This window comes from Ranitomeya imitator, chromosome 6 (assembly GCF_032444005.1).
Source record: "Ranitomeya imitator isolate aRanImi1 chromosome 6, aRanImi1.pri, whole genome shotgun sequence".
NCBI lineage: Eukaryota > Metazoa > Chordata > Amphibia > Anura > Dendrobatidae > Ranitomeya > Ranitomeya imitator.
Window position 1 is genome coordinate 476,733,159 of NC_091287.1, and position 25,780 is coordinate 476,758,938.

At 54.9% G+C, this 25,780-nt stretch overlaps 21 non-coding genes and 8 pseudogenes across 21 annotated transcripts; all 29 read left to right on the forward strand.

Moving 5' to 3' along the window:
* Window positions 1-198: 198 nt before the first annotated feature.
* On the forward strand, window positions 199-308 carry LOC138644200 (5S ribosomal RNA; annotated as a pseudogene).
* Window positions 309-1,239: 931 nt separating this feature from the next.
* Window positions 1,240-1,358, forward strand: LOC138643901 (5S ribosomal RNA). The gene has a single exon (XR_011314411.1). It is a non-coding gene; the product is annotated as a 5S ribosomal RNA (ribosomal RNA).
* A 641-nt stretch (window positions 1,359-1,999) lies between these two features.
* On the forward strand, window positions 2,000-2,109 carry LOC138644201 (5S ribosomal RNA; annotated as a pseudogene).
* A 921-nt stretch (window positions 2,110-3,030) lies between these two features.
* LOC138643834 (5S ribosomal RNA) lies at window positions 3,031-3,149 on the forward strand. Its single transcript, XR_011314346.1, has one exon. It is a non-coding gene; the product is annotated as a 5S ribosomal RNA (ribosomal RNA).
* Window positions 3,150-3,790: 641 nt separating this feature from the next.
* On the forward strand, window positions 3,791-3,910 carry LOC138644083 (5S ribosomal RNA; annotated as a pseudogene).
* Window positions 3,911-4,833: 923 nt separating this feature from the next.
* Window positions 4,834-4,952, forward strand: LOC138643936 (5S ribosomal RNA). The gene has a single exon (XR_011314444.1). It is a non-coding gene; the product is annotated as a 5S ribosomal RNA (ribosomal RNA).
* Window positions 4,953-5,593: 641 nt separating this feature from the next.
* On the forward strand, window positions 5,594-5,703 carry LOC138644202 (5S ribosomal RNA; annotated as a pseudogene).
* A 919-nt stretch (window positions 5,704-6,622) lies between these two features.
* Window positions 6,623-6,741, forward strand: LOC138643912 (5S ribosomal RNA). The gene has a single exon (XR_011314421.1). It is a non-coding gene; the product is annotated as a 5S ribosomal RNA (ribosomal RNA).
* Window positions 6,742-7,382: 641 nt separating this feature from the next.
* LOC138644084 (5S ribosomal RNA) lies at window positions 7,383-7,502 on the forward strand (annotated as a pseudogene).
* Window positions 7,503-8,421: 919 nt separating this feature from the next.
* On the forward strand, window positions 8,422-8,540 carry LOC138643835 (5S ribosomal RNA). Its single transcript, XR_011314347.1, has one exon. It is a non-coding gene; the product is annotated as a 5S ribosomal RNA (ribosomal RNA).
* A 641-nt stretch (window positions 8,541-9,181) lies between these two features.
* On the forward strand, window positions 9,182-9,291 carry LOC138644245 (5S ribosomal RNA; annotated as a pseudogene).
* A 913-nt stretch (window positions 9,292-10,204) lies between these two features.
* Window positions 10,205-10,324, forward strand: LOC138644023 (5S ribosomal RNA). The gene has a single exon (XR_011314526.1). It is a non-coding gene; the product is annotated as a 5S ribosomal RNA (ribosomal RNA).
* Window positions 10,325-11,247: 923 nt separating this feature from the next.
* Window positions 11,248-11,366, forward strand: LOC138643836 (5S ribosomal RNA). The gene has a single exon (XR_011314348.1). It is a non-coding gene; the product is annotated as a 5S ribosomal RNA (ribosomal RNA).
* Window positions 11,367-12,007: 641 nt separating this feature from the next.
* Window positions 12,008-12,127, forward strand: LOC138644067 (5S ribosomal RNA). Its single transcript, XR_011314567.1, has one exon. It is a non-coding gene; the product is annotated as a 5S ribosomal RNA (ribosomal RNA).
* An 889-nt stretch (window positions 12,128-13,016) lies between these two features.
* On the forward strand, window positions 13,017-13,135 carry LOC138643837 (5S ribosomal RNA). Its single transcript, XR_011314349.1, has one exon. It is a non-coding gene; the product is annotated as a 5S ribosomal RNA (ribosomal RNA).
* Window positions 13,136-13,776: 641 nt separating this feature from the next.
* On the forward strand, window positions 13,777-13,886 carry LOC138644203 (5S ribosomal RNA; annotated as a pseudogene).
* A 923-nt stretch (window positions 13,887-14,809) lies between these two features.
* On the forward strand, window positions 14,810-14,928 carry LOC138644044 (5S ribosomal RNA). Its single transcript, XR_011314547.1, has one exon. It is a non-coding gene; the product is annotated as a 5S ribosomal RNA (ribosomal RNA).
* A 641-nt stretch (window positions 14,929-15,569) lies between these two features.
* LOC138644069 (5S ribosomal RNA) lies at window positions 15,570-15,689 on the forward strand. The gene has a single exon (XR_011314569.1). It is a non-coding gene; the product is annotated as a 5S ribosomal RNA (ribosomal RNA).
* Window positions 15,690-16,602: 913 nt separating this feature from the next.
* Window positions 16,603-16,722, forward strand: LOC138644024 (5S ribosomal RNA). Its single transcript, XR_011314527.1, has one exon. It is a non-coding gene; the product is annotated as a 5S ribosomal RNA (ribosomal RNA).
* A 923-nt stretch (window positions 16,723-17,645) lies between these two features.
* Window positions 17,646-17,764, forward strand: LOC138643838 (5S ribosomal RNA). The gene has a single exon (XR_011314350.1). It is a non-coding gene; the product is annotated as a 5S ribosomal RNA (ribosomal RNA).
* Window positions 17,765-18,405: 641 nt separating this feature from the next.
* Window positions 18,406-18,525, forward strand: LOC138644070 (5S ribosomal RNA). Its single transcript, XR_011314570.1, has one exon. It is a non-coding gene; the product is annotated as a 5S ribosomal RNA (ribosomal RNA).
* An 893-nt stretch (window positions 18,526-19,418) lies between these two features.
* Window positions 19,419-19,537, forward strand: LOC138643839 (5S ribosomal RNA). Its single transcript, XR_011314351.1, has one exon. It is a non-coding gene; the product is annotated as a 5S ribosomal RNA (ribosomal RNA).
* Window positions 19,538-20,190: 653 nt separating this feature from the next.
* LOC138644205 (5S ribosomal RNA) lies at window positions 20,191-20,300 on the forward strand (annotated as a pseudogene).
* A 923-nt stretch (window positions 20,301-21,223) lies between these two features.
* Window positions 21,224-21,342, forward strand: LOC138644056 (5S ribosomal RNA). Its single transcript, XR_011314558.1, has one exon. It is a non-coding gene; the product is annotated as a 5S ribosomal RNA (ribosomal RNA).
* Window positions 21,343-21,983: 641 nt separating this feature from the next.
* On the forward strand, window positions 21,984-22,103 carry LOC138644071 (5S ribosomal RNA). The gene has a single exon (XR_011314571.1). It is a non-coding gene; the product is annotated as a 5S ribosomal RNA (ribosomal RNA).
* An 889-nt stretch (window positions 22,104-22,992) lies between these two features.
* Window positions 22,993-23,111, forward strand: LOC138643928 (5S ribosomal RNA). The gene has a single exon (XR_011314437.1). It is a non-coding gene; the product is annotated as a 5S ribosomal RNA (ribosomal RNA).
* Window positions 23,112-23,752: 641 nt separating this feature from the next.
* LOC138644025 (5S ribosomal RNA) lies at window positions 23,753-23,872 on the forward strand. Its single transcript, XR_011314528.1, has one exon. It is a non-coding gene; the product is annotated as a 5S ribosomal RNA (ribosomal RNA).
* Window positions 23,873-24,799: 927 nt separating this feature from the next.
* On the forward strand, window positions 24,800-24,918 carry LOC138643840 (5S ribosomal RNA). The gene has a single exon (XR_011314352.1). It is a non-coding gene; the product is annotated as a 5S ribosomal RNA (ribosomal RNA).
* A 641-nt stretch (window positions 24,919-25,559) lies between these two features.
* Window positions 25,560-25,679, forward strand: LOC138644072 (5S ribosomal RNA). The gene has a single exon (XR_011314572.1). It is a non-coding gene; the product is annotated as a 5S ribosomal RNA (ribosomal RNA).
* The last annotated feature ends 101 nt before the right edge of the window (window positions 25,680-25,780 follow it).

Genomic DNA, 25,780 nt, shown 5'->3' on the forward strand with positions numbered 1-25,780 from the left:
GAGACCCTGCATCGAGCCATTTTTAAAGACACCTGATGCTCAGGCCCTGCTGCGGCGGGTGTTTCACTGCAAAACAAACAACGCCTATAGTGGCAGCCCAGCCTTTGCATGGGCCCTTCGGAGCACGCCTCCACATGGTCAGAGTTCTCGCCACCACGCGAGCCTGAGGAAGGCTGGCCTATCGATGGGCCAAGCAGTGTCTACTGGCCACACCACCCTGGATACGCCCGATCTCGGAAGCAAAGCAGGGTTGGGCTTGGACAGTACTTGGATGGGAGACCTCCAGGGAACACCAGGTGCTGTAGACCGTTTTGATGACATTTTTCCCCCTTGCTCAGCTCGGCTAGTATAGAGCGGTGCCTTGCCAGAGACCGACCTTACATAACCTAGAGGCTGGATGCCCCAAGCCCCACAAGGCCTCTGAGACTGCAGCTAAGGACGCTACCCTGCCGCCTCCTCGCATGCCTCACACCGAGATCCCTGCCGTGGCTAGGAGTGCTCATTGACCCCGCAGCCTGCCTTCTGGAAATGATGGCGTTATAAACATCCCGGACTGTGAAGGGGGCAGATTTTCAGCAGGCGCCCCGGGGATGACTTTTAGAGGCTGGCCGGCCGGCCGGCCGGCCGGCCGGCAGCAGTAATGTCTTTTTCTGCAAAGAAGCTTGTGTAACTAACCCAATCAGATGGCTACCCAGGATCCAAATTCAGGGCTGGGAAGGAGCGGGAGGGAATTGGGGGGTGTTTTCCTGCTGAGGCACAGAAATAATCATAAGAAGAAGAAAAAACAAGAGAGTCTGACGCATGGTGGCGCTGAGCCTGCAGGGGCAAATAGGTGTGGCCACATGCAAGCATATGTGCGTGCTCGCTTGCGTGTGAGTGTGCGCTTCCTAGTTGTGGCGCGCTGCAGACAGTCAAAGGGGTTGTTCCCTTTCAATAAAAGTTCATCCCAGCTTGCAGGCTATTAGAAAGCAACAAACCACCCTGTACTCACCCTACCCGGGTCCACCAGAGGGTCTCAGCGCTGCTCTAGGTCTGTGGCATTAGCTGCGACGCTGACGTCACGTCGGCAGCCGATCAGTGAGCTCAGCAGCTCTGAGCAGGGCGTTCTGCCTACAAACCCTTTAAGGGAGACAGCAAAAAAGTGAAGAGAAAGGAAAGCACAAAAGGGCCTCTTACTCAGCACTGGACAGGGCAGCCAGACTGCAAAGTAGAAAAGCAGCAAGTGAGAGGCTTGTCTCCGCCTACAGCCACACCACTCTGAACACGCCCGATCTCGTCTGATCTCGGAAGCTAAACAGAGTCAGGCCTGGTTAGTACTTGGATGGGAGACCGCCTGGGAATACCAGGTGCTGTAGGCTTTTGTTTTTCCTTCCTTCCACCAGCAGGGGTCACTCTCCTCTATGCCTTTTTTCCATTCCCTTTCACAAGGGCACACATGCTTTTTTCATTTGCTTTCACTCATGCGCTGTTCCATCCTTGCAAAATGCCAGCATCCTTCTCATCACCGTGGGCCTCCAGCATTGTTGCTTATTTACTTTTAATACTAGGCTTCTTTTCAACAGGACCAGGGCCTCCTGCGGGCTTGGAAGCAACCGCTGGCAACCTGGTGGCCATTTTATAGGTCAAAGCAAGCAGAACACCTTTGCAGGCAACATGACCCCCCGAAGAGCAGCTCACAGTCACTCACAACCATCTCACCCTCTTCCTTCATTCGCTCCTGGACGTCTCGATCCGCCTCAAGTTGCGGCTCCAGCTGGCTCTTTCTGTCACTTCCCCCCCAGATGAATGGTTTAGCCTGCAGGAGACCCTGCATCGAGCCATTTTTAAAGACACCTGATGCTCAGGCCCTGCTGCGGCGGGTGTTTCACTGCAAAACAAACAACGCCTATAGTGGCAGCCCAGCCTTTGCATGGGCCCTTCGGAGCCCGCCTCCACATGGTCAGAGTTCTCGCCACCACGCGAGCCTGAGGAAGGCTGGCCAATCGATGGGCCAAGCAGTGTCTACTGGCCACACCACCCTGGATACGCCCGATCTCGGAAGCAAAGCAGGGTTGGGCTTGGACAGTACTTGGATGGGAGACCTCCAGGGAACACCAGGTGCTGTAGACCGCTTTGATGACATTTTGCCCCCTTGCTCAGCTCGGCTAGTATAGAGCGGTGCCTTGCCAGAGACCGACCTTACATAACCTAGAGGCTGGATGCCCCAAGCCCCACAAGGCCTCTGAGACTGCAGCTAAGGACGCTACCCTGCCGCCTCCTCGCATGCCTCACACCGAGATCCCTGCCGTGGCTAGGAGTGCTCATTGACCCCGCAGCCTGCCTTCTGGAAATGATGGCGTTATAAACATCCCGGACTGTGAAGGGGGCAGATTTTCAGCAGGCGCCCCGGGGATGATTTTTAGAGGCTGGCCGGCCGGCCGGCAGCATTAATGTCTTTTTCTGCAAAGAAGCTTGTGTAACTAACCCAATCAGATGGCTACCCAGGATCCAAATTCAGGGCTGGGAAGGAGCGGGAGGGAATTGGGGGGTGTTTTTTCCTGCTGAGGCACAGAAATAATCATAAGAAGAAGAAAAAACAAGAGAGTCTGACGCATGGTGGCGCTGAGCCTGCAGGGGCAAATAGGTGTGGCCACATGCAAGCATATGTGCGTGCTCGCTTGCGTGTGAGTGTGCGCTTCCTAGTTGTGGCGCGCTGCAGACAGTCAAAGGGGTTGTTCCCTTTCAATAAAAGTTCATCCCAGCTTGCAGGCTATTAGAAAGCAACAAACCACCCTGTACTCACCCTACCCGAGTCCACCAGAGGGTCTCAGCGCTGCTCTAGGTCTGTGGCATTAGCTGCGACGCTGACGTCACGTCGGCAGCCGATCAGTGAGCTCAGCAGCTCTGAGCAGGGCGTTCTGCCTACAAACCCTTTAAGGGAGACAGCAAAAAAGTGAAGAGAAAGGAAAGCACAAAAGGGCCTCTTACTCAGCACTGGACAGGGCAGCCAGACTGCAAAGTAGAAAAGCAGCAAGTGAGAGGCCTGTCTCTGCCTACGGCCACACCACTCTGAACACGCCCGATCTCGTCTGATCTCGGAAGCTAAGCAGAGTCAGGCCTGGTTAGTACTTGGATGGGAGACCGCCTGGGAATACCAGGTGCTGTAGGCTTTTGTTTTTCCTTCCTTCCACCAGCAGGGGTCACTCTCCTCTATGCCTTTTTTCCATTCCCTTTCACAAGGGCACACATGCTTTTTTCATTTGCTTTCACTCTTGCGCTGTTCCATCCTTGCAAAATGCCAGCATCCTTCTCATCACCGTGGGCCTCCAGCATTGTTGCTTATTTACTTTTAATACTAGGCTTCTTTTCAACAGGACCAGCGCCTCCTGCGGGCTTGGAAGCAACCGCCGGCAACCTGGTGGCCAGTTTACAGGTCAAAGCAAGCAGAACACCTTTGCAGGCAACATGAGCCCCCGAAGAGCAGCTCACAGTCACTCACAACCATCTCACCCTCTTCCTTCATTCGCTCCTGGACGTCTCGATCCGCCTCAAGTTGCGGCTCCAGCTGGCTCTTTCTGTCACTTCCCCCCCAGATGAATGATTAAGCCTGCAGGAGACCCTGCATTGAGCCATTTTTAAAGACACCTGATGCTCAGGCCCTGCTGCGGCGGGTGTTTCACTGCAAAACAAACAACGCCTATAATGGCAGCCCAGCCTTGGCATGGGCCCTACGGAGCCCGCCTCCACATGGTCAGAGTTCTCGCCACCACGCGAGCCTGAGGAAGGCTGGCCAGTCGATGGGCCAAGCAGTGTCTACTGGCCACACCACCCTGGATACGCCCGATCTCGTCTGATCTCGGAAGCAAAGCAGGGCTGGGCTTGGACAGTACTTGGATGGGAGACCTCCAGGGAACAACAGGTGCTGTAGACTGTTTTGATGACATTTTGCCCCCTTGCTCAGCTCGGCTAGTATAGAGCGGTGCCTTGCCAGAGACCGACCTTACATAACCTAGAGGCTGGATGCCCCAAGCCCCACAAGGCCTCTGAGACTGCAGCTAAGGACGCTACCCTGCCGCCTCCTCGCATGCCTCACACCGAGATCCCTGCCGTGGCTAGGAGTGCTCATTGACCCCGCAGCCTGCCTTCTGGAAATGATGGCGTTATAAACATCCCGGACTGTGAAGGGGGCAGATTTTCAGCAGGCGCCCCGGGGATGATTTTTAGAGGCTGGCCGGCCGGCCGGCCGGCAGCAGTAATGTCTTTTTCTGCAAAGAAGCTTGTGTAACTAACCCAATCAGATGGCTACCCAGGATCCAAATTCAGGGCTGGGAAGGAGCGGGAGGGAATTGGGGGGTGTTTTCCTGCTGAGGCACAGAAATAATCATAAGAAGAAGAAAAAACAAGAGAGTCTGACGCATGGTGGCGCTGAGCCTGCAGGGGCAAATAGGTGTGGCCACATGCAAGCATATGTGCGTGCTCGCTTGCGTGTGAGTGTGCGCTTCCTAGTTGTGGCGCGCTGCAGACAGTCAAAGGGGTTGTTCCCTTTCAATAAAAGTTCATCCCAGCTTGCAGGCTATTAGAAAGCAACAAACCACCCTGTACTCACCCTACCCGGGTCCACCAGAGGGTCTCAGCGCTGCTCTAGGTCTGTGGCATTAGCTGCGACGCTGACGTCACGTCGGCAGCCGATCAGTGAGCTCAGCAGCTCTGAGCAGGGCGTTCTGCCTACAAACCCTTTAAGGGAGACAGCAAAAAAGTGAAGAGAAAGGAAAGCACAAAAGGGCCTCTTACTCAGCACTGGACAGGGCAGCCAGACTGCAAAGTAGAAAAGCAGCAAGTGAGAGGCTTGTCTCCGCCTACAGCCACACCACTCTGAACACGCCCGATCTCATCTGATCTCGGAAGCTAAACAGATTCAGGCCTGGTTAGTACTTGGATGGGAGACCGCCTGGGAATACCAGGTGCTGTAGGCTTTTGTTTTTCCTTCCTTCCACCAGCAGGGGTCACTCTCCTCTATGCCTTTTTTCCATTCCCTTTCACAAGGGCACACATGCTTTTTTCATTTGCTTTCACTCATGCGCTGTTCCATCCTTGCAAAATGCCAGCATCCTTCTCATCACCGTGGGCCTCCAGCATTGTTGCTTATTTACTTTTAATACTAGGCTTCTTTTCAACAGGACCAGGGCCTCCTGCGGGCTTGGAAGCAACCGCTGGCAACCTGGTGGCCATTTTATAGGTCAAAGCAAGCAGAACACCTTTGCAGGCAACATGACCCCCCGAAGAGCAGCTCACAGTCACTCACAACCATCTCACCCTCTTCCTTCATTCGCTCCTGGACGTCTCGATCCGCCTCAAGTTGCGGCTCCAGCTGGCTCTTTCTGTCACTTCCCCCCCAGATGAATGGTTTAGCCTGCAGGAGACCCTGCATCGAGCCATTTTTAAAGACACCTGATGCTCAGGCCCTGCTGCGGCGGGTGTTTCACTGCAAAACAAACAACGCCTATAGTGGCAGCCCAGCCTTTGCATGGGTACTTCGGAGCCCGCCTCCACATGGTCAGAGTTCTCGCCACCACGCGAGCCTGAGGAAGGCTGGCCAATCGATGGGCCAAGCAGTGTCTACTGGCCACACCACCCTGGATACGCCCGATCTCGGAAGCAAAGCAGGGTTGGGCTTGGACAGTACTTGGATGGGAGACCTCCAGGGAACACCAGGTGCTGTAGACCGCTTTGATGACATTTTGCCCCCTTGCTCAGCTCGGCTAGTATAGAGCGGTGCCTTGCCAGAGACCGACCTTACATAACCTAGAGGCTGGATGCCCCAAGCCCCACAAGGCCTCTGAGACTGCAGCTAAGGACGCTACCCTGCCGCCTCCTCGCATGCCTCACACCGAGATCCCTGCCGTGGCTAGGAGTGCTCATTGACCCCGCAGCCTGCCTTCTGGAAATGATGGCGTTATAAACATCCCGGACTGTGAAGGGGGCAGATTTTCAGCAGGCGCCCCGGGGATGATTTTTAGAGGCTGGCCGGCCGGCCGGCAGCATTAATGTCTTTTTCTGCAAAGAAGCTTGTGTAACTAACCCAATCAGATGGCTACCCAGGATCCAAATTCAGGGCTGGGAAGGAGCGGGAGGGAATTGGGGGGTGTTTTCCTGCTGAGGCACAGAAATAATCATAAGAAGAAGAAAAAACAAGAGAGTCTGACGCATGGTGGCGCTGAGCCTGCAGGGGCAAATAGGTGTGGCCACATGCAAGCATATGTGCGTGCTCGCTTGCGTGTGAGTGTGCGCTTCCTAGTTGTGGCGCGCTGCAGACAGTCAAAGGGGTTGTTCCCTTTCAATAAAAGTTCATCCCAGCTTGCAGGCTATTAGAAAGCAACAAACCACCCTGTACTCACCCTACCCGGGTCCACCAGAGGGTCTCAGCGCTGCTCTAGGTCTGTGGCATTAGCTGCGACGCTGACGTCACGTCGGCAGCCGATCAGTGAGCTCAGCAGCTCTGAGCAGGGCGATCTGCCTACAAACCCTTTAAGGGAGACAGCAAAAAAGTGAAGAGAAAGGAAAGCACAAAAGGGCCTCTTACTCAGCACTGGACAGGGCAGCCAGACTGCAAAGTAGAAAAGCAGCAAGTGAGAGGCCTGTCTCTGCCTACGGCCACACCACTCTGAACACGCCCGATCTCGTCTGATCTCGAAAGCTAAGCAGAGTCAGGCCTGGTTAGTACTTGGATGGGAGACCGCCTGGGAATACCAGGTGCTGTAGGCTTTTGTTTTTCCTTCCTTCCACCAGCAGGGGTCACTCTCCTCTATGCCTTTTTTCCATTCCCTTTCACAAGGGCACACATGCTTTTTTCATTTGCTTTCACTCTTGCGCTGTTCCATCCTTGCAAAATGCCAGCATCCTTCTCATCACCGTGGGCCTCCAGCATTGTTGCTTATTTACTTTTAATACTAGGCTTCTTTTCAACAGGACCAGCGCCTCCTGCGGGCTTGGAAGCAACCGCCGGCAACCTGGTGGCCAGTTTACAGGTCAAAGCAAGCAGAACACCTTTGCAGGCAACATGAGCCCCCGAAGAGCAGCTCACAGTCACTCACAACCATCTCACCCTCTTCCTTCATTCGCTCCTGGACGTCTCGATCCGCCTCAAGTTGCGGCTCCAGCTGGCTCTTTCTGTCACTTCCCCCCCAGATGAATGGTTTAGCCTGCAGGAGACCCTGCATTGAGCCATTTTTAAAGACACCTGATGCTCAGGCCCTGCTGCGGCGGGTGTTTCACTGCAAAACAAACAACGCCTATAATGGCAGCCCAGCCTTGGCATGGGCCCTACGGAGCCCGCCTCCACATGGTCAGAGTTCTCGCCACCACGCGAGCCTCAGGAAGGCTGGCCAGTCGATGGGCCAAGCAGTGTCTACTGGCCACACCACCCTGGATACGCCCGATCTCGTCTGATCTCGGAAGCAAAGCAGGGCTGGGCTTGGACAGTACTTGGATGGGAGACCTCCAGGGAACAACAGGTGCTGTAGACTGTTTTGATGACATTTTGCCCCCTTGCTCAGCTCGGCTAGTATAGAGCGGTGCCTTGCCAGAGACCGACCTTACATAACCTAGAGGCTGGATGCCCCAAGCCCCACAAGGCCTCTGAGACTGCAGCTAAGGACGCTACCCTGCCGCCTCCTCGCATGCCTCACACCGAGATCCCTGCCGTGGCTAGGAGTGCTCATTGACCCCGCAGCCTGCCTTCTGGAAATGATGGCGTTATAAACATCCCGGACTGTGAAGGGGGCAGATTTTCAGCAGGCGCCCCGGGGATGATTTTTAGAGGCTGGCCGGCCGGCCGGCAGCAGTAATGTCTTTTTCTGCAAAGAAGCTTGTGTAACTAACCCAATCAGATGGCTACCCAGGATCCAAATTCAGGGCTGGGAAGGAGCGGGAGGGAATTGGGGGGTGTTTTCCTGCTGAGGCACAGAAATAATCATAAGAAGAAGAAAAAACAAGAGAGTCTGACGCATGGTGGCGCTGAGCCTGCAGGGGCAAATAGGTGTGGCCACATGCAAGCATATGTGCGTGCTCGCTTGCGTGTGAGTGTGCGCTTCCTAGTTGTGGCGCGCTGCAGACAGTCAAAGGGGTTGTTCCCTTTCAATAAAAGTTCATCCCAGCTTGCAGGCTATTAGAAAGCAACAAACCACCCTGTACTCACCCTACCCGGGTCCACCAGAGGGTCTCAGCGCTGCTCTAGGTCTGTGGCATTAGCTGCGACGCTGACGTCACGTCGGCAGCCGATCAGTGAGCTCAGCAGCTCTGAGCAGGGCGTTCTGCCTACAAACCCTTTAAGGGAGACAGCAAAAAAGTGAAGAGAAAGGAAAGCACAAAAGGGCCTCTTACTCAGCACTGGACAGGGCAGCCAGACTGCAAAGTAGAAAAGCAGCAAGTGAGAGACTTGTCTCTGCCTACGGCCACACCACTCTGAACACGCCCGATCTCGTCTGATCTCGGAAGCTAAGCAGAGTCAGGCCTGGTTAGTACTTGGATGGGAGACCGCCTGGGAATACCAGGTGCTGTAGGCTTTTGTTTTTCCTTCCTTCCACCAGCAGGGGTCACTCTCCTCTATGCCTTTTTTCCATTCCCTTTCACAAGGGCACACATGCTTTTTTCATTTGCTTTCACTCTTGCGCTGTTCCATCCTTGCAAAATGCCAGCATCCTTCTCATCACCGTGGGCCTCCAGCATTGTTGCTTATTTACTTTTAATACTAGGCTTCTTTTCAACAGGACCAGGGCCTCCTGCGGGCTTGGAAGCAACCGCCGGCAACCTGGTGGCCATTTTATAGGTCAAAGCAAGCAGAACACCTTTGCAGGCAACATGACCCCCCGAAGAGCAGCTCACAGTCACTCACAACCATCTCACCCTCTTCCTTCATTCGCTTCTGGACGTCTCGATCCGCCTCAAGTTGCGGCTCCAGCTGGCTCTTTCTGTCACTTCCCCCCCAGATGAATGGTTTAGCCTGCAGGAGACCCTGCATCGAGCCATTTTTAAAGACACCTGATGCTCAGGCCCTGCTGCGGCGGGTGTTTCACTGCAAAACAAACAACGCCTATAGTGGCAGCCCAGCCTTTGCATGGGCCCTTCGGAGCCCGCCTCCACATGGTCAGAGTTCTCGCCACCACGCGAGCCTGAGGAAGGCTGGCCAATCAATGGGCCAAGCAGTGTCTACTGGCCACACCACCCTGGATACGCCCGATTTCGGAAGCAAAGCAGGGTTGGGCTTGGACAGTACTTGGATGGGAGACCTCCAGGGAACACCAGGTGCTGTAGACCGTTTTGATGACATTTTGCCCCCTTGCTCAGCTCGGCTAGTATAGAGCGGTGCCTTGCCAGAGACCGACCTTACATAACCTAGAGGCTGGATGCCCCAAGCCCCACAAGGCCTCTGAGACTGCAGCTAAGGACGCTACCCTGCCGCCTCCTCGCATGCCTCACACCGAGATCCCTGCCGTGGCTAGGAGTGCTCATTGACCCCGCAGCCTGCCTTCTGGAAATGATGGCGTTATAAACATCCCGGACTGTGAAGGGGGCAGATTTTCAGCAGGCGCCCCGGGGATGATTTTTAGAGGCTGGCCGGCCGGCCGGCAGCAGTAATGTCTTTTTCTGCAAAGAAGCTTGTGTAACTAACCCAATCAGATGGCTACCCAGGATCCAAATTCAGGGCTGGGAAGGAGCGGGAGGGAATTGGGGGGTGTTTTCCTGCAGCATTGTTGCTTATTTACTTTTAATACTAGGCTTCTTTTCAACAGGACCAGCGCCTCCTGCGGGCTTGGAAGCAACCGCCGGCAACCTGGTGGCCAGTTTACAGGTCAAAGCAAGCAGAACACCTTTGCAGGCAACATGAGCCCCCGAAGAGCAGCTCACAGTCACTCACAACCATCTCACCCTCTTCCTTCATTCGCTCCTGGACGTCTCGATCCGCCTCAAGTTGCGGCTCCAGCTGGCTCTTTCTGTCACTTCCCCCCCAGATGAATGGTTTAGCCTGCAGGAGACCCTGCATTGAGCCATTTTTAAAGACACCTGATGCTCAGGCCCTGCTGCGGCGGGTGTTTCACTGCAAAACAAACAACGCCTATAATGGCAGCCCAGCCTTGGCATGGGCCCTACGGAGCCCGCCTCCACATGGTCAGAGTTCTCGCCACCACGCGAGCCTGAGGAAGGCTGGCCAGTCGATGGACCAAGCAGTGTCTACTGGCCACACCACCCTGGATACGCCCGATCTCGTCTGATCTCGGAAGCAAAGCAGGGCTGGGCTTGGACAGTACTTGGATGGGAGACCTCCAGGGAACACCAGGTGCTGTAGACTATTTTGATGACATTTTGCCCCCTTGCTCAGCTCGGCTAGTATAGAGCGGTGCCTTGCCAGAGACCGACCTTACATAACCTAGAGGCTGGATGCCCCAAGCCCCACAAGGCCTCTGAGACTGCAGCTAAGGACGCTACCCTGCCGCCTCCTCGCATGCCTCACACCGAGATCCCTGCCGTGGCTAGGAGTGCTCATTGACCCCGCAGCCTGCCTTCTGGAAATGATGGCGTTATAAACATCCCGGACTGTGAAGGGGGCAGATTTTCAGCAGGCGCCCCGGGGATGATTTTTAGAGGCTGGCCGGCTGGCCGGCCGGCAGCAGTAATGTCTTTTTCTGCAAAGAAGCTTGTGTAACTAACCCAATCAGATGGCTACCCAGGATCCAAATTCAGGGCTGGGAAGGAGCGGGAGGGAATTGGGGGGTGTTTTCCTGCTGAGGCACAGAAATAATCATAAGAAGAAGAAAAAACAAGAGAGTCTGACGCATGGTGGCGCTGAGCCTGCAGGGGCAAATAGGTGTGGCCACATGCAAGCATATGTGCGTGCTCGCTTGCGTGTGAGTGTGCGCTTCCTAGTTGTGGCGCGCTGCAGACAGTCAAAGGGGTTGTTCCCTTTCAATAAAAGTTCATCCCAGCTTGCAGGCTATTAGAAAGCAACAAACCACCCTGTACTCACCCTATCCGGGTCCACCAGAGGGTCTCAGCGCTGCTCTAGGTCTGTGGCATTAGCTGCGACGCTGACGTCACGTCGGCAGCCGATCAGTGAGCTCAGCAGCTCTGAGCAGGGCGTTCTGCCTACAAACCCTTTAAGGGAGACAGCAAAAAAGTGAAGAGAAAGGAAAGCACAAAAGGGCCTCTTACTCAGCACTGGACAGGGCAGCCAGACTGCAAAGTAGAAAAGCAGCAAGTGAGAGGCCTGTCTCTGCCTACGGCCACACCACTCTGAACACGCCCGATCTCGTCTGATCTCGGAAGCTAAGCAGAGTCAGGCCTGGTTAGTACTTGGATGGGAGACCGCCTGGGAATACCAGGTGCTGTAGGCTTTTGTTTTTCCTTCCTTCCACCAGCAGGGGTCACTCTCCTCTATGCCTTTTTTCCATTCCCTTTCACAAGGGCACACATGCTTTTTTCATTTGCTTTCACTCTTGCGCTGTTCCATCCTTGCAAAATGCCAGCATCCTTCTCATCACCGTGGGCCTCCAGCATTGTTGCTTATTTACTTTTAATACTAGGCTTCTTTTCAACAGGACCAGCGCCTCCTGCGGGCTTGGAAGCAACCGCCGGCAACCTGGTGGCCATTTTATAGGTCAAAGCAAGCAGAACACCTTTGCAGGCAACATGAGCCCCCGAAGAGCAGCTCACAGTCACTCACAACCATCTCACCCTCTTCCTTCATTCGCTCCTGGACGTCTCGATCCGCCTCAAGTTGCGGCTCCAGCTGGCTCTTTCTGTCACTTCCCCCCCAGATGAATGGTTTAGCCTGCAGGAGACCCTGCATCGAGCCATTTTTAAAGACACCTGATGCTCAGGCCCTGCTGCGGCGGGTGTTTCACTGCAAAACCAACAACGCCTATAGTGGCAGCCCAGCCTTTGCATGGGCCCTTCGGAGCCCGCCTCCACATGGTCAGAGTTCTCGCCACCACGCGAGCCTGAGGAAGGCTGGCCAGTCGATGGGCCAAGCAGTGTCTACTGGCCATACCACCCTGGATACGCCTGATCTTGTCTGATCTCGGAAGCAAAGCAGGGCTGGGCTTGGACAGTACTTGGATGGGAGACCTCCTGGGAACACCAGGTGCTGTAGACTGTTTTGATGACATTTTGCCCCCTTGCTCAGCTCAGCTAGTATAGAGCGGTGCCTTGCCAGAGACCGACCTTACATAACCTAGAGGCTGGATGCCCCAAGCCCCACAAGGCCTCTGAGACTGCAGCTAAGGACGCTACCCTGCCGCCTCCTCGCATGCCTCACACCGAGACCCGCAGCCTGCCTTCTGGAAATGATGGCGTTATAAACATCCCGGACTGTGAAGGGGGCAGATTTTCAGCAGGCGCCCCGGGGATGATTTTTAGAGGCTGGCCGGCCGGCCGGCAGCAGTAATGTCTTTTTCTGCAAAGAAGCTTGTGTAACTAACCCAATCAGATGGCTACCCAGGATCCAAATTCAGGGCTGGGAAGGAGCGGGAGGGAATTGGGGGGTGTTTTCCTGCTGAGGCACAGAAATAATCATAAGAAGAAGAAAAAACAAGAGAGTCTGACGCATGGTGGCGCTGAGCCTGCAGGGGCAAATAGGTGTGGCCACATGCAAGCATATGTGCGTGCTCGCTTGCGTGTGAGTGTGCGCTTCCTAGTTGTGGCGCGCTGCAGACAGTCAAAGGGGTTGTTCCCTTTCAATAAAAGTTCATCCCAGCTTGCAGGCTATTAGAAAGCAACAAACAACCCTGTACTCACCCTACCCGGGTCCACCAGAGGGTCTTAGCGCTGCTCTAGGTCTGTGGCATTAGCTGCGACGCTGACGTCACGTCGGCAGCCGATCAGTGAGCTCAGCAGCTCTGAGCAGGGCGTTCTGCCTACAAACCCTTTAAGGGAGACAGCAAAAAAGTGAAGAGAAAGGAAAGCACAAAAGGGCCTCTTACTCAGCACTGGACAGGGCAGCCAGACTGCAAAGTAGAAAAGCAGCAAGTGAGAGGCCTGTCTCTGCCTACGGCCACACCACTCTGAACACGCCCGATCTCGTCTGATCTCGGAAGCTAAGCAGAGTCAGGCCTGGTTAGTACTTGGATGGGAGACCGCCTGGGAATACCAGGTGCTGTAGGCTTTTGTTTTTCCTTCCTTCCACCAGCAGGGGTCACTCTCCTCTATGCCTTTTTTCCATTCCCTTTCACAAGGGCACACATGCTTTTTTCATTTGCTTTCACTCTTGCGCTGTTCCATCCTTGCAAAATGCCAGCATCCTTCTCATCACCGTGGGCCTCCAGCATTGTTGCTTATTTACTTTTAATACTAGGCTTCTTTTCAACAGGACCAGCGCCTCCTGCGGGCTTGGAAGCAACCGCCGGCAACCTGGTGGCCATTTTATAGGTCAAAGCAAGCAGAACACCTTTGCAGGCAACATGACCCCCCGAAGAGCAGCTCACAGTCACTCACAACCATCTCACCCTCTTCCTTCATTCGCTCCTGGACGTCTCGATCCGCCTCAAGTTGCGGCTCCAGCTGGCTCTTTCTGTCACTTCCCCCCCAGATGAATGGTTTAGCCTGCAGGAGACCCTGCATCGAGCCATTTTTAAAGACACCTGATGCTCAGGCCCTGCTGCGGCGGGTGTTTCACTGCAAAACAAACAACGCCTATAGTGGCAGCCCAGCCTTTGCATGGGCCCTTCGGAGCCCGCCTCCACATGGTCAGAGTTCTCGCCACCACGCGAGCCTGAGGAAGGCTGGCCAATCGATGGGCCAAGCAGTGTCTACTGGCCACACCACCCTGGATACGCCCGATCTCGGAAGCAAAGCAGGGTTGGGCTTGGACAGTACTTGGATGGGAGACCTCCAGGGAACACCAGGTGCTGTAGACCGTTTTGATGACATTTTGCCCCCTTGCTCAGCTCGGCTAGTATAGAGCGGTGCCTTGCCAGAGACCGACCTTACATAACCTAGAGGCTGGATGCCCCAAGCCCCACAAGGCCTCTGAGACTGCAGCTAAGGACGCTACCCTGCCGCCTCCTCGCATGCCTCACACCGAGATCCCTGCCGTGGCTAGGAGTGCTCATTGACCCCGCAGCCTGCCTTCTGGAAATGATGGCGTTATAAACATCCCGGACTGTGAAGGGGGCAGATTTTCAGCAGGCGCCCCGGGGATGATTTTTAGAGGCTGGCCGGCCGGCCGGCCGGCAGCAGTAATGTCTTTTTCTGCAAAGAAGCTTGTGTAACTAACCCAATCAGATGGCTACCCAGGATCCAAATTCAGGGCTGGGAAGGAGCGGGAGGGAATTGGGGGGTGTTTTCCTGCTGAGGCACAGAAATAATCATAAGAAGAAGAAAAAACAAGAGAGTCTGACGCATGGTGGCGCTGAGCCTGCAGGGGCAAATAGGTGTGGCCACATGCAAGCATATGTGCGTGCTCGCTTGCGTGTGAGTGTGCGCTTCCTAGTTGTGGCGCGCTGCAGACAGTCAAAGGGGTTGTTCCCTTTCAATAAAAGTTCATCCCAGCTTGCAGGCTATTAGAAAGCAACAAACCACCCTGTACTCACCCTACCCGGGTCCACCAGAGGGTCTCAGCGCTGCTCTAAGTCTGTGGCATTAGCTGCGACGCTGACGTCACGTCGGCAGCCGATCAGTGAGCTCAGCAGCTCTGAGCAGGGCGTTCTGCCTACAAACCCTTTAAGGGAGACAGCAAAAAAGTGAAGAGAAAGGAAAGCACAAAAGGGCCTCTTACTCAGCACTGGACAGGGCAGCCAGACTGCAAAGTAGAAAAGCAGCAAGTGAGAGGCCTGTCTCTGCCTACGGCCACACCACTCTGAACACGCCCGATCTCGTCTGATCTCGGAAGCTAAGCAGAGTCAGGCCTGGTTAGTACTTGGATGGGAGACCGCCTGGGAATACCAGGTGCCGTAGGCTTTTGTTTTTCCTTCCTTCCACCAGCAGGGGTCACTCTCCTCTATGCCTTTTTTCCATTCCCTTTCACAAGGGCACACATGCTTTTTTCATTTGCTTTCACTCTTGCGCTGTTCCATCCTTGCAAAATGCCAGCATCCTTCTCATCACCGTGGGCCTCCAGCATTGTTGCTTATTTACTTTTAATACTAGGCTTCTTTTCAACAGGACCAGCGCCTCCTGCGGGCTTGGAAGCAACCGCCGGCAACCTGGTGGCCATTTTATAGGTCAAAGCAAGCAGAACACCTTTGCAGGCAACATGAGCCCCCGAAGAGCAGCTCACAGTCACTCACAACCATCTCACCCTCTTCCTTCATTCGCTCCTGGACGTCTCGATCCGCCTCAAGTTGCGGCTCCAGCTGGCTCTTTCTGTCACTTCCCCCCCAGATGAATGGTTTAGCCTGCAGGAGACCCTGCATCGAGCCATTTTTAAAGACACCTGATGCTCAGGCCCTGCTGCGGCGGGTGTTTCACTGCAAAACCAACAACGCCTATAGTGGCAGCCCAGCCTTTGCATGGGCCCTTCGGAGCCCGCCTCCACATGGTCAGAGTTCTCGCCACCACGCGAGCCTGAGGAAGGCTGGCCAGTCGATGGGCCAAGCAGTGTCTACTGGCCATACCACCCTGGATACGCCTGATCTTGTCTGATCTCGGAAGCAAAGCAGGGCTGGGCTTGGACAGTACTTGGATGGGAGACCTCCTGGGAACACCAGGTGCTGTAGACTGTTTTGATGACATTTTGCCCCCTTGCTCAGCTCAGCTAGTATAGAGCGGTGCCTTGCCAGAGACCGACCTTACATAACCTAGAGGCTGGATGCCCCAAGCCCCACAAGGCCTCTGAGACTGCAGCTAAGGACGCTACCCTGCCGCCTCCTCGCATGCCTCACACCGAGATCCCTGCCGTGGCTAGGAGTGCTCATTGACCCCGCAGCCTGCCTTCTGGAAATGATGGCGTTATAAACATCCCGGACTGTGAAGGGGGCAGATTTTCAGCAGGCGCCCCGGGGATGATTTTTAGAGCCTGGCCGGCCGGCCGGCAGCAGTAATGTCTTTTTCTGCAAAGAAGCTTGTGTAACTAACCCAATCAGATGGCTACCCAGGATCCAAATTCAGGGCTGGGAAGGAGCGGGAGGGAATTGGGGGGTGTTTTCCTGCAGCATTGTTGCTTATTTACTTTTAATACTAGGCTTCTTTTCAACAGGACCAGCGCCTCCTGCGGGCTTGGAAGCAACCGCCGGCAACCTGGTGGCCAGTTTACAGGTCAAAGCAAGCAGAACACCTTTGCAGGCAACATGAGCCCCCGAAGAGCAGCTCACAGTCACTCACAACCATCTCACCCTCTTCCTTCATTCGCTCCTGGACGTCTCGATCCGCCTCAAGTTGCGGCTCCAGCTGGCTCTTTCTGTCACTTCCCCCCCAGATGAATGGTTTAGCCTGCAGGAGACCCTGCATTGAGCCATTTTTAAAGACACCTGATGCTCAGGCCCTGCTGCGGCGGGTGTTTCACTGCAAAACAAACAACGCCTATAATGGCAGCCCAGCCTTGGCATGGGCCCTACGGAGCCCGCCTCCACATGGTCAGAGTTCTCGCCACCACGCGAGCCTGAGGAAGGCTGGCCAGTCGATGGACCAAGCAGTGTCTACTGGCCACACCACCCTGGATACGCCCGATCTCGTCTGATCTCGGAAGCAAAGCAGGGCTGGGCTTGGACAGTACTTGGATGGGAGACCTCCAGGGAACACCAGGTGCTGTAGACTATTTTGATGACATTTTGCCCCCTTGCTCAGCTCGGCTAGTATAGAGCGGTGCCTTGCCAGAGACCGACCTTACATAACCTAGAGGCTGGATGCCCCAAGCCCCACAAGGCCTCTGAGACTGCAGCTAAGGACGCTACCCTGCCGCCTCCTCGCATGCCTCACACCGAGATCCCTGCCGTGGCTAGGAGTGCTCATTGACCCCGCAGCCTGCCTTCTGGAAATGATGGCGTTATAAACATCCCGGACTGTGAAGGGGGCAGATTTTCAGCAGGCGCCCCGGGGATGATTTTTAGAGGCTGGCCGGCTGGCCGGCCGGCAGCAGTAATGTCTTTTTCTGCAAAGAAGCTTGTGTAACTAACCCAATCAGATGGCTACCCAGGATCCAAATTCAGGGCTGGGAAGGAGCGGGAGGGAATTGGGGGGTGTTTTCCTGCTGAGGCACAGAAATAATCATAAGAAGAAGAAAAAACAAGAGAGTCTGACGCATGGTGGCGCTGAGCCTGCAGGGGCAAATAGGTGTGGCCACATGCAAGCATATGTGCGTGCTCGCTTGCGTGTGAGTGTGCGCTTCCTAGTTGTGGCGCGCTGCAGACAGTCAAAGGGGTTGTTCCCTTTCAATAAAAGTTCATCCCAGCTTGCAGGCTATTAGAAAGCAACAAACCACCCTGTACTCACCCTACCCGGGTCCACCAGAGGGTCTCAGCGCTGCTCTAGGTCTGTGGCATTAGCTGCGACGCTGACGTCACGTCGGCAGCCGATCAGTGAGCTCAGCAGCTCTGAGCAGGGCGTTCTGCCTACAAACCCTTTAAGGGAGACAGCAAAAAAGTGAAGAGAAAGGAAAGCACAAAAGGGCCTCTTACTCAGCACTGGACAGGGCAGCCAGACTGCAAAGTAGAAAAGCAGCAAGTGAGAGGCCTGTCTCTGCCTACGGCCACACCACTCTGAACACGCCCGATCTCGTCTGATCTCGGAAGCTAAGCAGAGTCAGGCCTGGTTAGTACTTGGATGGGAGACCGCCTGGGAATACCAGGTGCTGTAGGCTTTTGTTTTTCCTTCCTTCCACCAGCAGGGGTCACTCTCCTCTATGCCTTTTTTCCATTCCCTTTCACAAGGGCACACATGCTTTTTTCATTTGCTTTCACTCTTGCGCTGTTCCATCCTTGCAAAATGCCAGCATCCTTCTCATCACCGTGGGCCTCCAGCATTGTTGCTTATTTACTTTTAATACTAGGCTTCTTTTCAACAGGACCAGCGCCTCCTGCGGGCTTGGAAGCAACCGCCGGCAACCTGGTGGCCATTTTATAGGTCAAAGCAAGCAGAACACCTTTGCAGGCAACATGAGCCCCCGAAGAGCAGCTCACAGTCACTCACAACCATCTCACCCTCTTCCTTCATTCGCTCCTGGACGTCTCGATCCGCCTCAAGTTGCGGCTCCAGCTGGCTCTTTCTGTCACTTCCCCCCCAGATGAATGGTTTAGCCTGCAGGAGACCCTGCATCGAGCCATTTTTAAAGACACCTGATGCTCAGGCCCTGCTGCGGCGGGTGTTTCACTGCAAAACCAACAACGCCTATAGTGGCAGCCCAGCCTTTGCATGGGCCCTTCGGAGCCCGCCTCCACATGGTCAGAGTTCTCGCCACCACGCGAGCCTGAGGAAGGCTGGCCAGTCGATGGGCCAAGCAGTGTCTACTGGCCATACCACCCTGGATACGCCTGATCTTGTCTGATCTCGGAAGCAAAGCAGGGCTGGGCTTGGACAGTACTTGGATGGGAGACCTCCTGGGAACACCAGGTGCTGTAGACTGTTTTGATGACATTTTGCCCCCTTGCTCAGCTCAGCTAGTATAGAGCGGTGCCTTGCCAGAGACCGACCTTACATAACCTAGAGGCTGGATGCCCCAAGCCCCACAAGGCCTCTGAGACTGCAGCTAAGGACGCTACCCTGCCGCCTCCTCGCATGCCTCACACCGAGACCCGCAGCCTGCCTTCTGGAAATGATGGCGTTATAAACATCCCGGACTGTGAAGGGGGCAGATTTTCAGCAGGCGCCCCGGGGATGATTTTTAGAGGCTGGCCGGCCGGCCGGCCGGCAGCAGTAATGTCTTTTTCTGCAAAGAAGCTTGTGTAACTAACCCAATCAGATGGCTACCCAGGATCCAAATTCAGGGCTGGGAAGGAGCGGGAGGGAATTGGGGGGTGTTTTCCTGCTGAGGCACAGAAATAATCATAAGAAGAAGAAAAAACAAGAGAGTCTGACGCATGGTGGCGCTGAGCCTGCAGGGGCAAATAGGTGTGGCCACATGCAAGCATATGTGCGTGCTCGCTTGCGTGTGAGTGTGCGCTTCCTAGTTGTGGCGCGCTGCAGACAGTCAAAGGGGTTGTTCCCTTTCAATAAAAGTTCATCCCAGCTTGCAGGCTATTAGAAAGCAACAAACCACCCTGTACTCACCCTACCCGGGTCCACCAGAGGGTCTTAGCGCTGCTCTAGGTCTGTGGCATTAGCTGCGACGCTGACGTCACGTCGGCAGCCGATCAGTGAGCTCAGCAGCTCTGAGCAGGGCGTTCTGCCTACAAACCCTTTAAGGGAGACAGCAAAAAAGTGAAGAGAAAGGAAAGCACAAAAGGGCCTCTTACTCAGCACTGGACAGGGCAGCCAGACTGCAAAGTAGAAAAGCAGCAAGTGAGAGGCCTGTCTCTGCCTACGGCCACACCACTCTGAACACGCCCGATCTCGTCTGATCTCGGAAGCTAAGCAGAGTCAGGCCTGGTTAGTACTTGGATGGGAGACCGCCTGGGAATACCAGGTGCTGTAGGCTTTTGTTTTTCCTTCCTTCCACCAGCAGGGGTCACTCTCCTCTATGCCTTTTTTCCATTCCCTTTCACAAGGGCACACATGCTTTTTTCATTTGCTTTCACTCTTGCGCTGTTCCATCCTTGCAAAATGCCAGCATCCTTCTCATCACCGTGGGCCTCCAGCATTGTTGCTTATTTACTTTTAATACTAGGCTTCTTTTCAACAGAACCAGCGCCTCCTGCGGGCTTGGAAGCAACCGCCGGCAACCTGGTGGCCATTTTATAGGTCAAAGCAAGCAGAACACCTTTGCAGGCAACATGACCCCCCGAAGAGCAGCTAACAGTCACTCACAACCATCTCACCCTCTTCCTTCATTCGCTCCTGGACGTCTCGATCCGCCTCAAGTTGCGGCTCCAGCTGGCTCTTTCTGTCACTTCCCCCCCAGATGAATGGTTTAGCCTGCAGGAGACCCTGCATCGAGCCATTTTTAAAGACACCTGATGCTCAGGCCCTGCTGCGGCGGGTGTTTCACTGCAAAACAAACAACGCCTATAGTGGCAGCCCAGCCTTTGCATGGGCCCTTCGGAGCCCGCCTCCACATGGTCAGAGTTCTCGCCACCACGCGAGCCTGAGGAAGGCTGGCCAATCGATGGGCCAATCGATGGGCCAAGCAGTGTCTACTGGCCACACCACCCTGGATACGCCCGATCTCGGAAGCAAAGCAGGGTTGGGCTTGGACAGTACTTGGATGGGAGACCTCCAGGGAACACCAGGTGCTGTAGACCGTTTTGATGACATTTTGCCCCCTTGCTCAGCTCGGCTAGTATAGAGCGGTGCCTTGCCAGAGACCGACCTTACATAACCTAGAGGCTGGATGCCCCAAGCCCCACAAGGCCTCTGAGACTGCAGCTAAGGACGCTACCCTGCCGCCTCCTCGCATGCCTCACACCGAGATCCCTGCCGTGGCTAGGAGTGCTCATTGACCCCGCAGCCTGCCTTCTGGAAATGATGGCGTTATAAACATCCCGGACTGTGAAGGGGGCAGATTTTCAGCAGGCGCCCCGGGGATGATTTTTAGAGGCTGGCCGGCCGGCCGGCCGGCAGCAGTAATGCCTTTTTCTGCAAAGAAGCTTGTGTAACTAACCCAATCAGATGGCTACCCAGGATCCAAATTCAGGGCTGGGAAGGAGCGGGAGGGAATTGGGGGGTGTTTTCCTGCTGAGGCACAGAAATAATCATAAGAAGAAGAAAAAACAAGAGAGTCTGACGCATGGTGGCGCTGAGCCTGCAGGGGCAAATAGGTGTGGCCACATGCAAGCATATGTGCGTGCTCGCTTGCGTGTGAGTGTGCGCTTCCTAGTTGTGGCGCGCTGCAGACAGTCAAAGGGGTTGTTCCCTTTCAATAAAAGTTCATCCCAGCTTGCAGGCTATTAGAAAGCAACAAACCACCCTGTACTCACCCTACCCGGGTCCACCAGAGGGTCTCAGCGCTGCTCTAAGTCTGTGGCATTAGCTGCGACGCTGACGTCACGTCGGCAGCCGATCAGTGAGCTCAGCAGCTCTGAGCAGGGCGTTCTGCCTACAAACCCTTTAAGGGAGACAGCAAAAAAGTGAAGAGAAAGGAAAGCACAAAAGGGCCTCTTACTCAGCACTGGACAGGGCAGCCAGACTGCAAAGTAGAAAAGCAGCAAGTGAGAGGCCTGTCTCTGCCTACGGCCACACCACTCTGAACACGCCCGATCTCGTCTGATCTCGGAAGCTAAGCAGAGTCAGGCCTGGTTAGTACTTGGATGGGAGACCGCCTGGGAATACCAGGTGCCGTAGGCTTTTGTTTTTCCTTCCTTCCACCAGCAGGGGTCACTCTCCTCTATGCCTTTTTTCCATTCCCTTTCACAAGGGCACACATGCTTTTTTCATTTGCTTTCACTCTTGCGCTGTTCCATCCTTGCAAAATGCCAGCATCCTTCTCATCACCGTGGGCCTCCAGCATTGTTGCTTATTTACTTTTAATACTAGGCTTCTTTTCAACAGGACCAGCGCCTCCTGCGGGCTTGGAAGCAACCGCCGGCAACCTGGTGGCCATTTTATAGGTCAAAGCAAGCAGAACACCTTTGCAGGCAACATGAGCCCCCGAAGAGCAGCTCACAGTCACTCACAACCATCTCACCCTCTTCCTTCATTCGCTCCTGGACGTCTCGATCCGCCTCAAGTTGCGGCTCCAGCTGGCTCTTTCTGTCACTTCCCCCCCAGATGAATGGTTTAGCCTGCAGGAGACCCTGCATCGAGCCATTTTTAAAGACACCTGATGCTCAGGCCCTGCTGCGGCGGGTGTTTCACTGCAAAACCAACAACGCCTATAGTGGCAGCCCAGCCTTTGCATGGGCCCTTCGGAGCCCGCCTCCACATGGTCAGAGTTCTCGCCACCACGCGAGCCTGAGGAAGGCTGGCCAGTCGATGGGCCAAGCAGTGTCTACTGGCCATACCACCCTGGATACGCCTGATCTTGTCTGATCTCGGAAGCAAAGCAGGGCTGGGCTTGGACAGTACTTGGATGGGAGACCTCCTGGGAACACCAGGTGCTGTAGACTGTTTTGATGACATTTTGCCCCCTTGCTCAGCTCAGCTAGTATAGAGCGGTGCCTTGCCAGAGACCGACCTTACATAACCTAGAGGCTGGATGCCCCAAGCCCCACAAGGCCTCTGAGACTGCAGCTAAGGACGCTACCCTGCCGCCTCCTCGCATGCCTCACACCGAGACCCGCAGCCTGCCTTCTGGAAATGATGGCGTTATAAACATCCCGGACTGTGAAGGGGGCAGATTTTCAGCAGGCGCCCCGGGGATGATTTTTAGAGGCTGGCCGGCCGGCCGGCAGCAGTAATGTCTTTTTCTGCAAAGAAGCTTGTGTAACTAACCCAATCAGATGGCTACCCAGGATCCAAATTCAGGGCTGGGAAGGAGCGGGAGGGAATTGGGGGGTGTTTTCCTGCTGAGGCACAGAAATAATCATAAGAAGAAGAAAAAACAAGAGAGTCTGACGCATGGTGGCGCTGAGCCTGCAGGGGCAAATAGGTGTGGCCACATGCAAGCATATGTGCGTGCTCGCTTGCGTGTGAGTGTGCGCTTCCTAGTTGTGGCGCGCTGCAGACAGTCAAAGGGGTTGTTCCCTTTCAATAAAAGTTCATCCCAGCTTGCAGGCTATTAGAAAGCAACAAACAACCCTGTACTCACCCTACCCGGGTCCACCAGAGGGTCTTAGCGCTGCTCTAGGTCTGTGGCATTAGCTGCGACGCTGACGTCACGTCGGCAGCCGATCAGTGAGCTCAGCAGCTCTGAGCAGGGCGTTCTGCCTACAAACCCTTTAAGGGAGACAGCAAAAAAGTGAAGAGAAAGGAAAGCACAAAAGGGCCTCTTACTCAGCACTGGACAGGGCAGCCAGACTGCAAAGTAGAAAAGCAGCAAGTGAGAGGCCTGTCTTTGCCTACGGCCACACCACTCTGAACACGCCCGATCTCGTCTGATCTCGGAAACTAAGCAGAGTCAGGCCTGGTTAGTACTTGGATGGGAGACCGCCTGGGAATACCAGGTGCTGTAGGCTTTTGTTTTTCCTTCCTTCCACCAGCAGGGGTCACTCTCCTCTATGCCTTTTTTCCATTCCCTTTCACAAGGGCACACATGCTTTTTTCATTTGCTTTCACTCTTGCGCTGTTCCATCCTTGCAAAATGCCAGCATCCTTCTCATCACCGTGGGCCTCCAGCATTGTTGCTTATCTACTTTTAATACTAGGCTTCTTTTCAACAGGACCAGGGCCTCCTGCGGGCTTGGAAGCAACCGCCGGCAACCTGGTGGCCAGTTTACAGGTCAAAGCAAGCAGAACACCTTTGCAGGCAACATGAGCCCCCGAAGAGCAGCTCACAGTCACTCACAACCATCTCACCCTCTTCCTTCATTCGCTCCTGGACGTCTCGATCCGCCTCAAGTTGCGGCTCCAGCTGGCTCTTTCTGTCACTTCCCCCCCAGATGAATGGTTTAGCCTGCAGGAGACCCTGCATTGAGCCATTTTTAAAGACACCTGATGCTCAGGCCCTGCTGCGGCGGGTGTTTCACTGCAAAACAAGCAACGCCTATAGTGGCAGCCCAGCCTTTGCATGGGCCCTTCGGAGCCCGCCTCCACATGGTCAGAGTTCTCGCCACCACGCGAGCCTGAGGAAGGCTGGCCAGTCGATGGGCCAAGCAGTGTCTACTGGCCACACCACCCTGGATACGCCCGATCTCGTCTGATCTCGGAAGCAAAGCAGGGCTGGGCTTGGACAGTACTTGGATGGGAGACCTCCAGGGAACACCAGGTGCTGTAGACTATTTTGATGACATTTTGCCCCCTTGCTCAGCTCGGCTAGTATAGAGCGGTGCCTTGCCAGAGACCGACCTTACATAACCTAGAGGCTGGATGCCCCAAGCCCCACAAGGCCTCTGAGACTGCAGCTAAGGACGCTACCCTGCCGCCTCCTCGCATGCCTCACACCGAGATCCCTGCCGTGGCTAGGAGTGCTCATTGACCCCGCAGCCTGCCTTCTGGAAATGATGGCGTTATAAACATCCTGGACTGTGAAGGGGGCAGATTTTCAGCAGGCGCCCCGGGGATGATTTTTAGAGGCTGGCCGGCCGGCCGGCCGGCCGGCAGCAGTAATGTCTTTTTCTGCAAAGAAGCTTGTGTAACTAACCCAATCAGATGGCTACCCAGGATCCAAATTCAGGGCTGGGAAGGAGCGGGAGGGAATTGGGGGGTGTTTTCCTGCTGAGGCACAGAAATAATCATAAGAAGAAGAAAAAACAAGAGAGTCTGACGCATGGTGGCGCTGAGCCTGCAGGGGCAAATAGGTGTGGCCACATGCAAGCATATGTGCGTGCTCGCTTGCGTGTGAGTGTGCGCTTCCTAGTTGTGGCGCGCTGCAGACAGTCAAAGGGGTTGTTCCCTTTCAATAAAAGTTCATCCCAGCTTGCAGGCTATTAGAAAGCAACAAACCACCCTGTACTCACCCTACCCGGGTCCACCAGAGGGTCTCAGCGCTGCTCTAGGTCTGTGGCATTAGCTGCGACGCTGACGTCACGTCGGCAGCCGATCAGTGAGCTCAGCAGCTCTGAGCAGGGCGTTCTGCCTACAAACCCTTTAAGGGAGACAGCAAAAAAGTGAAGAGAAAGGAAAGCACAAAAGGGCCTCTTACTCAGCACTGGACAGGGCAGCCAGACTGCAAAGTAGAAAAGCAGCAAGTGAGAGGCCTGTCTCTGCCTACGGCCACACCACTCTGAACACGCCCGATCTCGTCTGATCTCGGAAGCTAAGCAGAGTCAGGCCTGGTTAGTACTTGGATGGGAGACCGCCTGGGAATACCAGGTGCTGTAGGCTTTTGTTTTTCCTTCCTTCCACCAGCAGGGGTCACTCTCCTCTATGCCTTTTTTCCATTCCCTTTCACAAGGGCACACATGCTTTTTTCATTTGCTTTCACTCTTGCGCTGTTCCATCCTTGCAAAATGCCAGCATCCTTCTCATCACCGTGGGCCTCCAGCATTGTTGCTTATTTACTTTTAATACTAGGCTTCTTTTCAACAGGACCAGCGCCTCCTGCGGGCTTGGAAGCAACCGCCGGCAACCTGGTGGCCATTTTATAGGTCAAAGCAAGCAGAACACCTTTGCAGGCAACATGAGCCCCCGAAGAGCAGCTCACAGTCACTCACAACCATCTCACCCTCTTCCTTCATTCGCTCCTGGACGTCTCGATCCGCCTCAAGTTGCGGCTCCAGCTGGCTCTTTCTGTCACTTCCCCCCCAGATGAATGGTTTAGCCTGCAGGAGACCCTGCATCGAGCCATTTTTAAAGACACCTGATGCTCAGGCCCTGCTGCGGCGGGTGTTTCACTGCAAAACCAACAACGCCTATAGTGGCAGCCCAGCCTTTGCATGGGCCCTTCGGAGCCCGCCTCCACATGGTCAGAGTTCTCGCCACCACGCGAGCCTGAGGAAGGCTGGCCAGTCGATGGGCCAAGCAGTGTCTACTGGCCATACCACCCTGGATACGCCTGATCTTGTCTGATCTCGGAAGCAAAGCAGGGCTGGGCTTGGACAGTACTTGGATGGGAGACCTCCTGGGAACACCAGGTGCTGTAGACTGTTTTGATGACATTTTGCCCCCTTGCTCAGCTCAGCTAGTATAGAGCGGTGCCTTGCCAGAGACCGACCTTACATAACCTAGAGGCTGGATGCCCCAAGCC